A 12,509-nucleotide genomic window follows, 5' to 3' on the forward strand; every position below is an offset into this window, starting at 1 on the left:
AAATGGCGATTGTCTTGCCTTACGTGCAATTCACATTCGCTATAGCGCCATCTACGGACACGGCGGTGTGTAAACACTGTAAAGAACTGTCCCTCATGAAGCATTAAGTCGAGGCTATAGATGAGTAGTTGAGCCGGTACCATGCAGTGGAAAATGGCCATTAGGTCGGGAAAATATTATGGTACGCAATGGCGAGAGACTGATTTTTCTATGTGTTTACTGTACATATCTACACACAGGTCCTTTAGTGCAAAAGTCAAAGACTATTTTATTTATAAACTACCAATGTTCTGTAAACTAAGTTTAACAATATTAAAATAAAGTTAATACAAATAATCAGTACGATTACTCTTATTGCTACCTGTCCCAACTTTTTTGGAATGTGTAGCACTCATTAAATCCAAAATGAGCCAATATTTGGCATGACATTACAAAATGTCTCACTTTCAACATTCGATATGTTATCTATATTCTTTTGTGAATTAAATATATGTTTATGAGATTAGTAAATTATTCCATTCCTTTTTTACTCACAATTGTACAGTGTCCCAACTTCCTTGGAATTGGGTTTGTATATACACTCACCTAAAGGATTATTAAGAACACCTGTTCAGTTTCTCATTAATGCAATTATCTAATGAACTCCAAACTGAATGTCAGAATGGGAAAGAAAGGTGATTTAAGCAATTTTGAGCGTGGCATGGTTGTTGGTGCCAGACGGGCCGGTCTGAGTATTTCACAATCTGCTCAGTTACTGGGATTTTCACGCACAACCATTTCTAGGGTTTACAAAGAATTGTGTGAAAGGGGAAAAATATCCAGTATGTGGCTGTCCTGTGGGCGAAAATGCCTTGTTGATGCTAGAGGTCAAAGGAGAATGGGCCGACTGATTCAAGCTGATAGCAGAGCAACTTTGACTGAAATAACCACTTGTTACAACCGAGGTATGCAGCAAAGCATTTGTGAAGCCACAACATGCACAACCTTGAGGTGGATGGGCTACAACAGCAGAAGACCCCACCGGGTACCACTCATCTCCACTACAAATAGGAAAAAGAGGCTACAATTTGCACGAGCTCACCAAAATTGGACAGTTGAAGACTGGAAGAATGTTGCCTGGTCTGATGAGTCTCGATTTCTATTGAGACATTCAGATTGTAGAGTCAGAATTTGGCGTAAACAGAATGAGAACATGGATCCATCATGCCTTGTTACCACTGTGCAGGCTGCTGGTGGTGGTGTAATGGTGTGGGGGATGTTTTCTTGGCACACTTTAGGCCCCTTAGTGCCAATTGGGCATCGTTTAAATGCCACGGCCTACCTGAGCATTGTTTCTGACCATGTCCATCCCTTTATGACCACCATATACCCATCCTCTGATGGCTACTTCTAGCAGGATAATGCACCATGTCACAAAGCTCAAATAATTTCAAATTGGTTTCTTGAACATGACAATGAATTCACTGTACTGAAATGGCCCCACAGTCACCAGATCTCAACCCAATAGAGCATCTTTGGGATGTGGTGGAACGGGAGCTTCGTGCCCTGGATGTGCATTCCACAAATCTCCATCAACTGCAAGATGCTATCCTATCAATATGGGCCAACATTACAAAAGAATGCTTTCAGCACCTTGTTGAATCAATGCCACATAGAATTAAGGCAGTTCTGAAGGCAAAAGGGGGTCAAACACAGTATTAGTATGGTGTTCCTAATAATCATTTAGGTGAGTGTATAAATATATATATATATAAATATATATAGTAGTTCAGACAGACGAGTTCATAATTTAGTTCATTATAGTACGTTGCTAGAACAACACAATTTAAAAAAATACATTTTACACATCCGTTTATTAAGACCATCTGTATTACGGTACACATATCCGTACCAATCAGTACAGAACGTTCGATTCGGTACGGGTTGTGATCCAAATGAATATAGTCTAGTTTTAACTATGCACATTACTTTTAGTGTGTGGAACTAAAATTCTAAACTCCCCCCAGGGAAGGATCTTGGAGCCGTAACATAGCAACAAACGTAGCCTAGCACGTGATGCACTCTCGTAAACAAATATGGCAAACCGAAACGACCAGCCAAACCTTCATTTTCCTTCCTTTGTTCAGGGAATTATGGCCACTGTTTACAGAATAAATTTAAATAAATGTTATGTTTTGCATGTCTTTTACCACTGTACCAAATCTGAAAATATCTGTGACTTAAAATCTGAGGTGCGTACCAAACCGTGGCATATCTTTACACCTCTACTATCCATTGTTGTGCAATCAGACTTATCCGGCTTAAATCGGAGCTCCAAATGTCCATTGTAAAGTTGATAGCTAAATTGTCATTGGCCAGAATCTTTTCTATGTGTGTAGCTACAATGCTGTACATTTCTGGTAAACACACATGTAGCGTTATTCAATATGCTCCATCAGCCTTCAAAAAGCTCCACAACTGAGAAAGGCTGGTAGTCTAAGACGATGAATTCCATTACTTTGTCTGTGATATCTTTAGCTTTTGCACTGTCCTGGCAAATTTTTATAGCATTTTTTAGCAATAGTGTGTCTACTGGCGTCTGGTTGGTGTCATGATGGTGTAGTGGTGCAGAGGAGGAACCAGGCGCAGATAGAGTGGCAGTGATGTTTTAATATTAACGAACACCAAGCAGATAAAGCAAACTAATCGAAAACAAAAGCTTTAACAAAACCAAATGAAACACTCACCACTGACATGAAACATACGGTGACAGGTGTTGAAGTCTAACACTTCCCCGAGTTGGTTTGATGGAAAGGAGAATAACACACCAAGAGTCAGGTCAATTACCAATTCCGTATCATCCGTTTATAGCAGAAGCCTCTGGAGACAGAGTGTCGCCGCACAATGTCTGAACATGAACAGTCATAACAGCATTATTTATACTTCAAACATGCCTAAAAAGTGGGGACGTTAAGTTAGCCAAGCAGTGTGCCATTGGTCCAATTTATGTTCTATAGCTTATATGTATAAGTGCAGCACAAGCGTAATCTTTGCCCTTTATGCTTTATATCTTGAATTCCCCCAATATGTGTGTGCATTGTCAATCTGATTCCTGTTTCCTGTTCATCTAAGACACAAGCTAAATCTGCTCTATCCCTCCCCAGCAACAGCCTAAATAAGATTTCCTGTTCCTCTACTTGCAACTTTCAGTTTCAGCATATGCTACAGACATTTAATATTTTGCTTCAATGCTCACAACAGTTTGACAGCTCATACACTAAATGTATCCACACAGGGAACATTTAAACACATACCTGGTGTGAGTGACAATTGGAGACAAGACAATGAAGGAGTCCGGGGTGAGTTTGTGAACAAATGGGAAACCGGGAAAAGCCGTCCGTAACCACACCATCACAGTTGGTGGGAGGAGCAATGGTCTTAGCTGCAACTGTCGTTCGTGGAAACTTGGCACACTCCCTTGTGACTTGCTTTTAGATGCTCTATCGAGTTTGAAGTGTTGACATTTTTTTGTTGAACTGCCTCTTGATATTTTAGTAAAACATACAGCTCCTTTTCCCCCCCCAAAAAGTCGAAAAGGAAGGAACAGAAGGGTTAAATTTATGAGACCACTGCAAATTGAACGCTTCTGTTCCTCACTCAAAAAGGAAAGAAACAGGTGCAGTGGTCTCTTAATTTTTTCCGGAACTGTATATTACAAGTGTTAATTCTGTTGACCTGATCTGAAAATGCCAAGTATGTCCACACTAGCGTTGCCACCTTCAGTGTGGAAAAATAAGGGACACCTTGCCAGCGGCCCCAAGTTTGGGGGCACAAATTGGGGGTCTGGGGGTCCTCCCCAATGGGATTTTGAGTTTCAGACACTTCATTTCCTGCATTCTGGTGAATTTTTATGCACCAATTTGATCTTTTTATGCATCATTTTCAAAGTCGTCTGCTACTGTGAACATGAATGTAGTGGAAATAAGAGTAAAGAACAATCCTTAATATAACTGGTCATAGACCTGTGCAAGATGTTTGGTCTATCAAAATAAACAATGTGTGATATTTGGAAGAAGCAAGAACACACCCTCCAGGAAGTATGGGGTTGCCAACTTTTTCTTTTGCTGCTCCCATGCTCCGGAATAGTCTCCCATCCAACATTAAAATGTAAAGACCCAAATTTCTCTTGATTTTAGTTCAGTCTGAGGTTGTCCCTTGGTTTTTGTCAAGTCTACTCTTTGCTTATTTTTAACATCCTCTGATTGTCTTTTAATCTGTTGTTGGTTTTATTCAATTTCTCTTAACTTCTTATTGTATTAGGTTGATCTGGATTTAATCATTGTAGTTGTCTTAATTGTTTTCCATTTTAGTCTTGCCCTTCCATTTTAGTGTATTATATGTACTACTGTATTATATTGTGTATTGTTGCGTTTTATATATTATTAGTTTAATTATGTATACAGGCATTGCCCCCAGCGAGAATGTTTCCCCCAAAAAAATTGTTTGGGTAAAATGCTTCCAAATACAGTACTTCACTAATTACTGTTGGGAATGTAGGATAGCTCTCACCTTCATCTGCAAATGTGATCGAAGATGTGCTTTAAGTGATGTGATCACTAAGGAATGTGAAACTACTGCAGTTACTAAAGCTTTCGATTGACAGCTGTGTATTTTGCTAGTATATAGCCTCAGCAAGCCATGCATGCAAAGATCATTTTCTTTCCGTCCGTGGTGCTTTAGCTACTATTCTATGTTGATAAGCAGGAAAATGTACCCGCCCATGGAAATCAAAAGCCTGTCCAACACATTTGTTCTGGCGCCTGCAGGTATGCCTGTTTTGAGGCAGATGCAGATCTCGACTGCAAAGTACTTTTTGTTAAGTCCTGTTGTTTTTAAATGTGTTATATAAATAAAAGTGACTTGACTTTCCACCAAGTGGGATATTGTAAAAATGTCTCTCACACATACCCACAAAGCTCACGCAAGCAGAGGCGGCAGGGTCTTCTGCTCACAGAACTGCCAACTTGTGTATCTGGGAGAACAGCACTGCTGATGTTACCGTGCGTCTGAGTCTCTATAACCAGGGCAACGATGACGTTGAGTGACAGACAACTCACCCATCATTCTGATTTCTCATGAAACTCTTTTGGTTTATTATTTCTTTCTTTTTAAATTAGTCCACCGATATCGATCTATGTACTGCATCTCTGTCAATTCCTTTAGACTTACCTACAGTCCCAATAATCCCAATGATGAATACAAATACACTATAAAAAAACTAAAAAAAACAGCAACAACATCCAATAATCAATTGAGCTTTTCTGTTTGCTTTTTTTTTTTTTTTTTTTACAAGGGCAAGTGAGTATATCCCCTTAATAAGACAAACGTCTACTTACTTTTCTTTTCTGCATACTGGTTGGAGAAATGCAAGCCAACCAAATGGTTCAGTTACATAGTTTAGATTGGAAGTAAACAAAATGTTTACTAATGTGTGACTGTTGATGAAAGCTGCTTTGTGTGGGGGGACTGGGGCGGAATTAATATACAGGTGGTCTCAATTTGAAGACAGCAAATGTGTAACAATATAAAAAATGGGTACAATGCGAGGGAGGCTGTGGCACTTGGAATGGGCTTCATTATTTAATCTTTTGTTAAATGCACAATTATTGGAATTACAGAAAGGGCTGGATGCATATTATGCCCCTACTGTCTAATTTAGTTTTGGATCTCTTTTTTTTTTTTTTTTTAGCTAATTATGGACATTATTACTACCTTGTCCTCTGTGTCAGGTCCTGGCTGGGGGCCTCCAGGCATTTGTATGCGCCTGGGGGCCGCAGTCAGGACCTGACCGCTGAGGTGCCTCTAGGCATCTCTCTTACCTTATGTACACAATCTGCTCACTCAACTCGCAAATTGCTCAATCTCTCGCGAGCTGTCGCTGAGCCTAAACTAGCATGCACTCCACCCGCTTGGGCAGGGATTATCTTCCTAATTTATGTCAGCAAAAACCAGTCAACCAGTATAGGGGAAACGCATCTCTGCAAATAGTAATCAGTATTTAGTATTTGCGTGACTCTACTACTAAAAAGGTATTACGACGATGCCAAGTCAATGATTTGTCAATGTTCAAATAGCAATTTATTTCATTTTAAGTTATGCATGTATCACTCACCAGTGATCCTAACGGTCTATGATAACTTCCATGCATCCATTTTTTAGAATTTAGTCATCGTACATTTTTTTGAGGTTTTTTTAATTATATCACTGCATGAAGCCATAGATCAAGGGGAAACCACACACCACAATTATAAGGTTCTCTCTCATCAATTTATTTTAGCTAGCAAGTGAGTTTTTAGCTAGTGAGTAGAAAAGAAAAGAGATGCAGAGAACTCCACATAACAAACTCCGTCACTACCCGCTCGCTGGAAATTAGCACGAAGCTGAACATATGTCAACTCTCAACTGTCGCTATCGCTGGGAGATTTTGTCTTCGAGTAGCTCCGCCTGCTGTTGCCATGATTCACTGGCTCTCTTTGGAAATGAAGGGGAGTGTGCTTCTTTGTAGCTCTAGCGAGCAGACAGTGTGCATGCACCATTACTGTTTTCTGTTCTCCCCAATTAGAGGCAGCTGCACCTAGTTGTCTCTAATTGGAGACCCTATTTAAGATGTTGTTTTATTCCTCAGTTTGTTATTATTTGGACTTTGTGTTTGCTGCCCTTCAGTTTACGGTTTTACTCCCATTTTTGTTGTTTTCTGTTTTGTGTTAACAATAAGAAAATTAAAAGGATGTTCTATAACTCTGCGCCTTGTAACCTGCCTATGCAAAACAATGACAGAATGACCGACCGAACCAGGAACAAGCAGAGCTGGACCTTGGCTATCCCGGTGTCCCTTCCTGCTCCAGGGATGGAGCCTCCCCCTGTCCCAGCGCTGCGTCCTGCTCTGGGGGCGGAGTCTCCACCTTTCCCGGCGTCCCTTCCTGCTCCGCGTTACTGTGACACTGCCTTGTTTATTTTAATTGTTTTACTGCTGCCACAATGACAATCTACTGTAGCTTATTTTACATTTCTTAATTTTTTTAAATACATTTTCAGGACACTGTTAACAATCAAACCAAACCTAACTGTTAACCATTTTAAGAATTCCAATTGTGGATGTGAATTATAGACATACAGCTCCGAAAAAAATTAAGAGACCATTGAACCTTTGTCTTTCCTTTCCGAAAAAGTCGAAAAGGAAAGTTTTGAGTGAGGATCAGAAGCGTTCAATTTGCAGTGGTTTCTTAATTTTAACCCTTCTCTTCCTCACTCAAAACCTTCCTCTTCGACTTTTTTGGAAAGGAAAGAAAAGGTTTCAGTGGTCTCTTAAATTTTTCAAAGCTGTATATTCTCTCAGCGATTATCTGTAGGGCAGGGATGGTGAATCATTTGTTTGTGTGCACTGGCTGTTAACATTACTTCTAAACACATTGAGACTAATGACATGATTGCAAAGCCCACCAGGGACCATAATATTGGGCCTCTAGTCTCGTAAGTGAGGAACTGCATGCATAAATATGGCTAATAGGGAAAAGGAGGCATGGTCATCATAGAGGGTCTTTATAACCAAAGGGTGAATTACAACAGAAATGTTTTGAGACATCTCAAACACTTGTGTAAAATGTGATTGGTCATAGAACCTGAGGGTGTACTTGGCCCTAGTTATGTAATGGGAAGGGAGAAAATGAACAATTGGAACAATAACCAGGCAAACACTGGTGATGTCTCCCTTGGCACCTGTTCCAACCCCTCAACCATTCTCTTCCCTCTTGTCTCTATAGCAACCATCAGTTTTTAAACCCTCAATTTAATGTGTCTGCCATAAGCTGTGCATGGTTATTTCCACAATTTTTGTAGCAAAATAAATTGTTATTTTAACTGCACAATAAACAGTAGATTTACAGAGAAGTAACAACAACATTTTGCAGAAGTTGGGGAAATTATTCAGATAAATTGAGCTGGCCTCCATTATTCAATTAGTCTGCCCTCACATTGAATTATGACCACAGAAGATATTTAAAATCTTAAGTCCTAAATAACCCCTCATTTCATTTGTAGTGCAATACGTCTGTAAAGATGCTTTTAGGACACAAGCCATTTGCACATGATCTTATGAAGCAAATCTACATTGAATGGTCATAGTGGTTAATTAGACTTTAAACTAGAGTTAAATGATCATATTCAAAAGGATTCTGCTAGTTATTGCTTTGCTCCTACAATTCTGACATCAGTTGGTAGTGGAGTGTATATTATGTATCCCAATGGAGATTTCTCGTTTTAGGATTTATTGGAATGGGGATCTTGTGGTTTGTCGAGCAGCAGTTTAAAATCCCCTCTGTGTGTGTGTTTGAAATCTGTGTCTCAGCGTGTCTCTCTCTTCCTCTCTCTGTGTGGGAGACAGCTGTTGAAGGAGAGGAAGATGTAATCATGTGCAATAATTCTGCCCTGTTCGTTTTGCTTTCACTCTGTGGAACCAGATGAAGCCATCCTGGGGACGGATGTCCAATAAAGACCCACCCCCTCAACACGCTCACAAAATGAGTCCTGGCGAGACCCAATATGAAATACACAAGCTGTCTGACATCATACAGCACACTAAACTGTTATAGCTTTGGCTCAATTATTTGGCTGAGGTTGCTCTAGATTAACTGCATGTGCATTTTTTTAACCTCATACAACGATTTTTACAAGGTTGATTGAGGAGCTATTCATGCAAATTCACTTTTATATATTTACAGAATATCAATTCGACTTTTAATCTGTGTTTCTATAGCCCTGTTTGAGGGAGTTCATACCCATCAATAATCTACTTCTAACCATAACAAAAATATGTTACGTTCCAGCCTTATAAAAAAAAGCCTTGAGTATTCTATGCTCAGTACACCTGTATTTGGAATGTTATGTTGTATAGCGACTGTCGATGCATAACCATATTCAGATCTCTAGTAATTTTAAATCAGGTTCTGGGCACTGACGGGGTCATTCAAGGGCATTCACAGATTTGTCTAGAAGCCACTCATGCCATTGTCTTGGGTGTGTGCTATAGGTCGTTTTCCTATTGGAAGGTGACATTTTGCCCCATTCTAAGGTCCTGAGCACTCTTAGCAGGTTTTTAATCAATGATCTGTTTGTATTTTGCTCCGTTGACCTTTCCCTTGATCCTGACTAGTCAGTCCCTGCCACTGAAAAGCATCTCCGTAGAATTATGCTGCCACCACCATGCTTCAAAGTATTCTTGGATTCATCAGACCAGAGAATCTTGTTTCTCATGGTCTGAAAGTCCTTTTGGAGTCTTTTGCCAAACTCGAAGTGGTCTGTCATGTGCATTTTACTGGGGCGTGGCTTGATTGGCCTGATTGGTGGAGTGCTACATGCTGTAGATGGTTGTCCTTCTGGAAGGTTCTCCCATCTCCACACAGGAACTCTGGATCTCTGTCAGAGTGACCATTGGGTTCTTGGTCACCTTCCTAACCAAGGCCATTATCACACATTTGTTTAGTTTGGCCGGGAGACTGGCTCTAGGAAGAGTCAGCGGTTATAAACTTTTTCCATTTAATTATGATTGAAAACGTTGTTTTTGTGGTAGTGGGACACACAAAGCCAACAGTTTGAGGCTTGCTTTGACATTTCTGCTCAGTTTGATCGAAAGAAAAGGGCTTAGGGTTGCATCAGAATAACATTACCATGTGATTGATGATGTTTAAAGTTTCGTCACACAACCACCTGCTAGGGTATTGAAACAGCTGGTTTGAAAGACTGAACTAGGTTTATGCTGTACTTTTCAATTAGCCAATTTTTTTGCCTCAAACATCCAAATAACAGAACTCGCCAGTTACACTTTAAGCACCCCACCAGCCCTCAGAAAATAGCATACTGTATGTTGAACTCTTATCCTATATTCCATTACACAAGCACATCCTTCATTACAGCCCACTAACATTTAACATCACTCTGTATCACTTAGTATTACTTATTTACCTAGAGTCTAGGCCTACAATTGCACAATGATATTTTTGATACATATACAATTAGATTATTCTCCAGCCATGTACCTGTAACTGTACATGGTATGTTATGGAACCATTCGGTACGCCCCCTACGGTTCAATACGCACACATGAACCACCGAATTACGATCCAGATGTCGTTCATTTAATTGCAGAGTTCTTGCAGCAGTAAGATCAGGTAGATTGCGTCAAACTGTGATTGCACTATTCCAAACACATGGGGGCGCTAGAACGCAGAACATGCTATTTGTTCTCGAAAATCTTTTCTAAATGACAGTACACACAATGTTCAGAATGTTCTCGTAACATAACAGGTTATAACGATTTTAAAAGCGAACGGTTTCTAGTTACAACTTCCTCACTGACATGTTATAATAAAGAAATACACCAATAGCCTAAAGAGAAATAAAGACTATTTGTTTAAGCATTTGAATTATCTTAAGAAATAATACAGTACAAAGCAGAATTATTTGTTACGGTCATAGTTTGAAAGTACGGCATGGTAGAAAAACATTGACAGTTGGCAAATAGGCTGTCAGAGTTTACTCTAATACTGTATTTAATAGACAAATACGTCAGTTGTTTATTTGTTGCATCAACTCATCAACTCCTCTTCTCAACAGCAAGCCCTAATCAGGCAAGGTTCGCTTGCCAGACTCCAACATTCATACTAATAATGTGAATTATTATTTTTAAGAAGGCAAACAGATTCTAAAATCAGCTCTTAATAAATTGTTTACAAATACTAATATGATATACATTTTGATATAATTTTGAGCATAAAAATTAAAAGCCAAAATCGCAGCTATCTGTGCTTTTGAAATCGCACATGTTCAAATTGCGATTCCATATTATTAGTATAAAAGGTTGGGAGTCTGGCAAGCGAACAACACAATCGTGTCAGTCTACAGTATACAATCTACACTCACCTAAAGGATTATTAGGAACACCATACTAATACTGTGTTTGACCCCCTTTCGCCTTCAGAACTGCCTTAATTCTACGTGGCATTGATGGAGATTTGTGGAATGCACATCCAGGGCACGAAGCTCCCGTTCCACCACATCCCAAAGATGCTCTATTGGGTTGAGATCTGATGACTGTGGGGGCCATTTCAGTAAAGTGAACTCATTGTCATGTTCAAGAAACCAATTTGAAATGATTCGAGCTTTGTGACATGGTGCATTATCCTGCTGGAAGTAGCCATCAGAGGATGGGTATATGGTGATCATAAAGGGATGGACATGGTCAGAAACAATGCCAAGTAGGCCGTGGCATTTAAACAATGCCCAATTGGCACTAAGGGGCCTAAAGTGTGCCAAGAAAATATCCCCCACACCATTACACCACCACCACCAGCCTGCACAGTGGTAACAAGGCATGATGGATCCATGTTCTCATTCTGTTTACGCCAAATTCTGACTCTACCATCTGAATGTCTCAACAGAAATCAAGACTCATCAGACCAGGCAACATTCTTCCAGTCTTCAACTGTCCAATTTTGGTGAGCTCGTGCAAATTGTAGCCTCTTTTTCCTATTTGTAGTGGAGATGAGTGGTACCTGTGATGGCAATTTCTAAAATCCAAATAGTTCTATGAAAATGGTAGGTAAGACAGGAGAAATCAATTGCGGAATAGACAGTTTTAATTTTGCTTGCAAGGAGAAAGTATACAGGTTACAAGGTAACTGTGGATAGTCTCTAAATAAAAACATCATTTCGACAGTATTTATTACATAGGAAAAGGGGTGTGGTAAGATCCTGCCATCTGTCTCATGTCAATCAAACACCTTTCCCTTTGTTCCATCACACAAGTCAAATGCTATCTTCCCCCACCTTATCCTTCCTGCCATAATGTTTACTGTAGTGTTTACCCAAAGGGGCCAACTGACCTTACTCCCCCTGTTGTGTATCTTCTCCTATCCTGTCCTAAAACCCATTGATCTGCATCTGGACAGACAATAGATGCCCCCTATGCAAATACCAGATCCCCCACATTCCTCTACCTATCTTAACAGTAGGACTCAGTCCTTTACTCAGTGAGAATACATTGTATAAAGAAATTTCCACAACATACCCAGTGGGGTCTTCTGCTGTTGTAGCCCATCCGCCTCAAGGTTGTGCGTGTTGTGGCGTCACAAATGCTTTGCTGCATACCTCGGTCGTAACGAGTGGTTATTTCAGTCAAAGTTGCTCTTCTATCAGCTTGAATCATTCGACCCATTCTCCTCTGACCTCTAGCATCAACAAGGCATTTTCGACCCACAGGACTGCCGCATTCTGGATGTTTTTCCCTTTTCACACCATTCTTTGTAAACCCTAGAAATGGTTTTGTGTGAAAATCCCAGTAACTGAGCAGGTTGTGAAATACTCAGACCGGCCCGTCTGGCACCAACAACCATGCCACGCTCAAAATTGCTTAAATCACCTTTCTTTCCCATTCTGACATTCAGTTTGGAGTTCAGGAGATTGTCTTGACCAGGACC

The sequence above is a fragment of the Esox lucius genome, chromosome 4 (assembly GCF_011004845.1).
Source record: "Esox lucius isolate fEsoLuc1 chromosome 4, fEsoLuc1.pri, whole genome shotgun sequence".
Taxonomy (NCBI): Eukaryota; Metazoa; Chordata; class Actinopteri; order Esociformes; family Esocidae; genus Esox; species Esox lucius.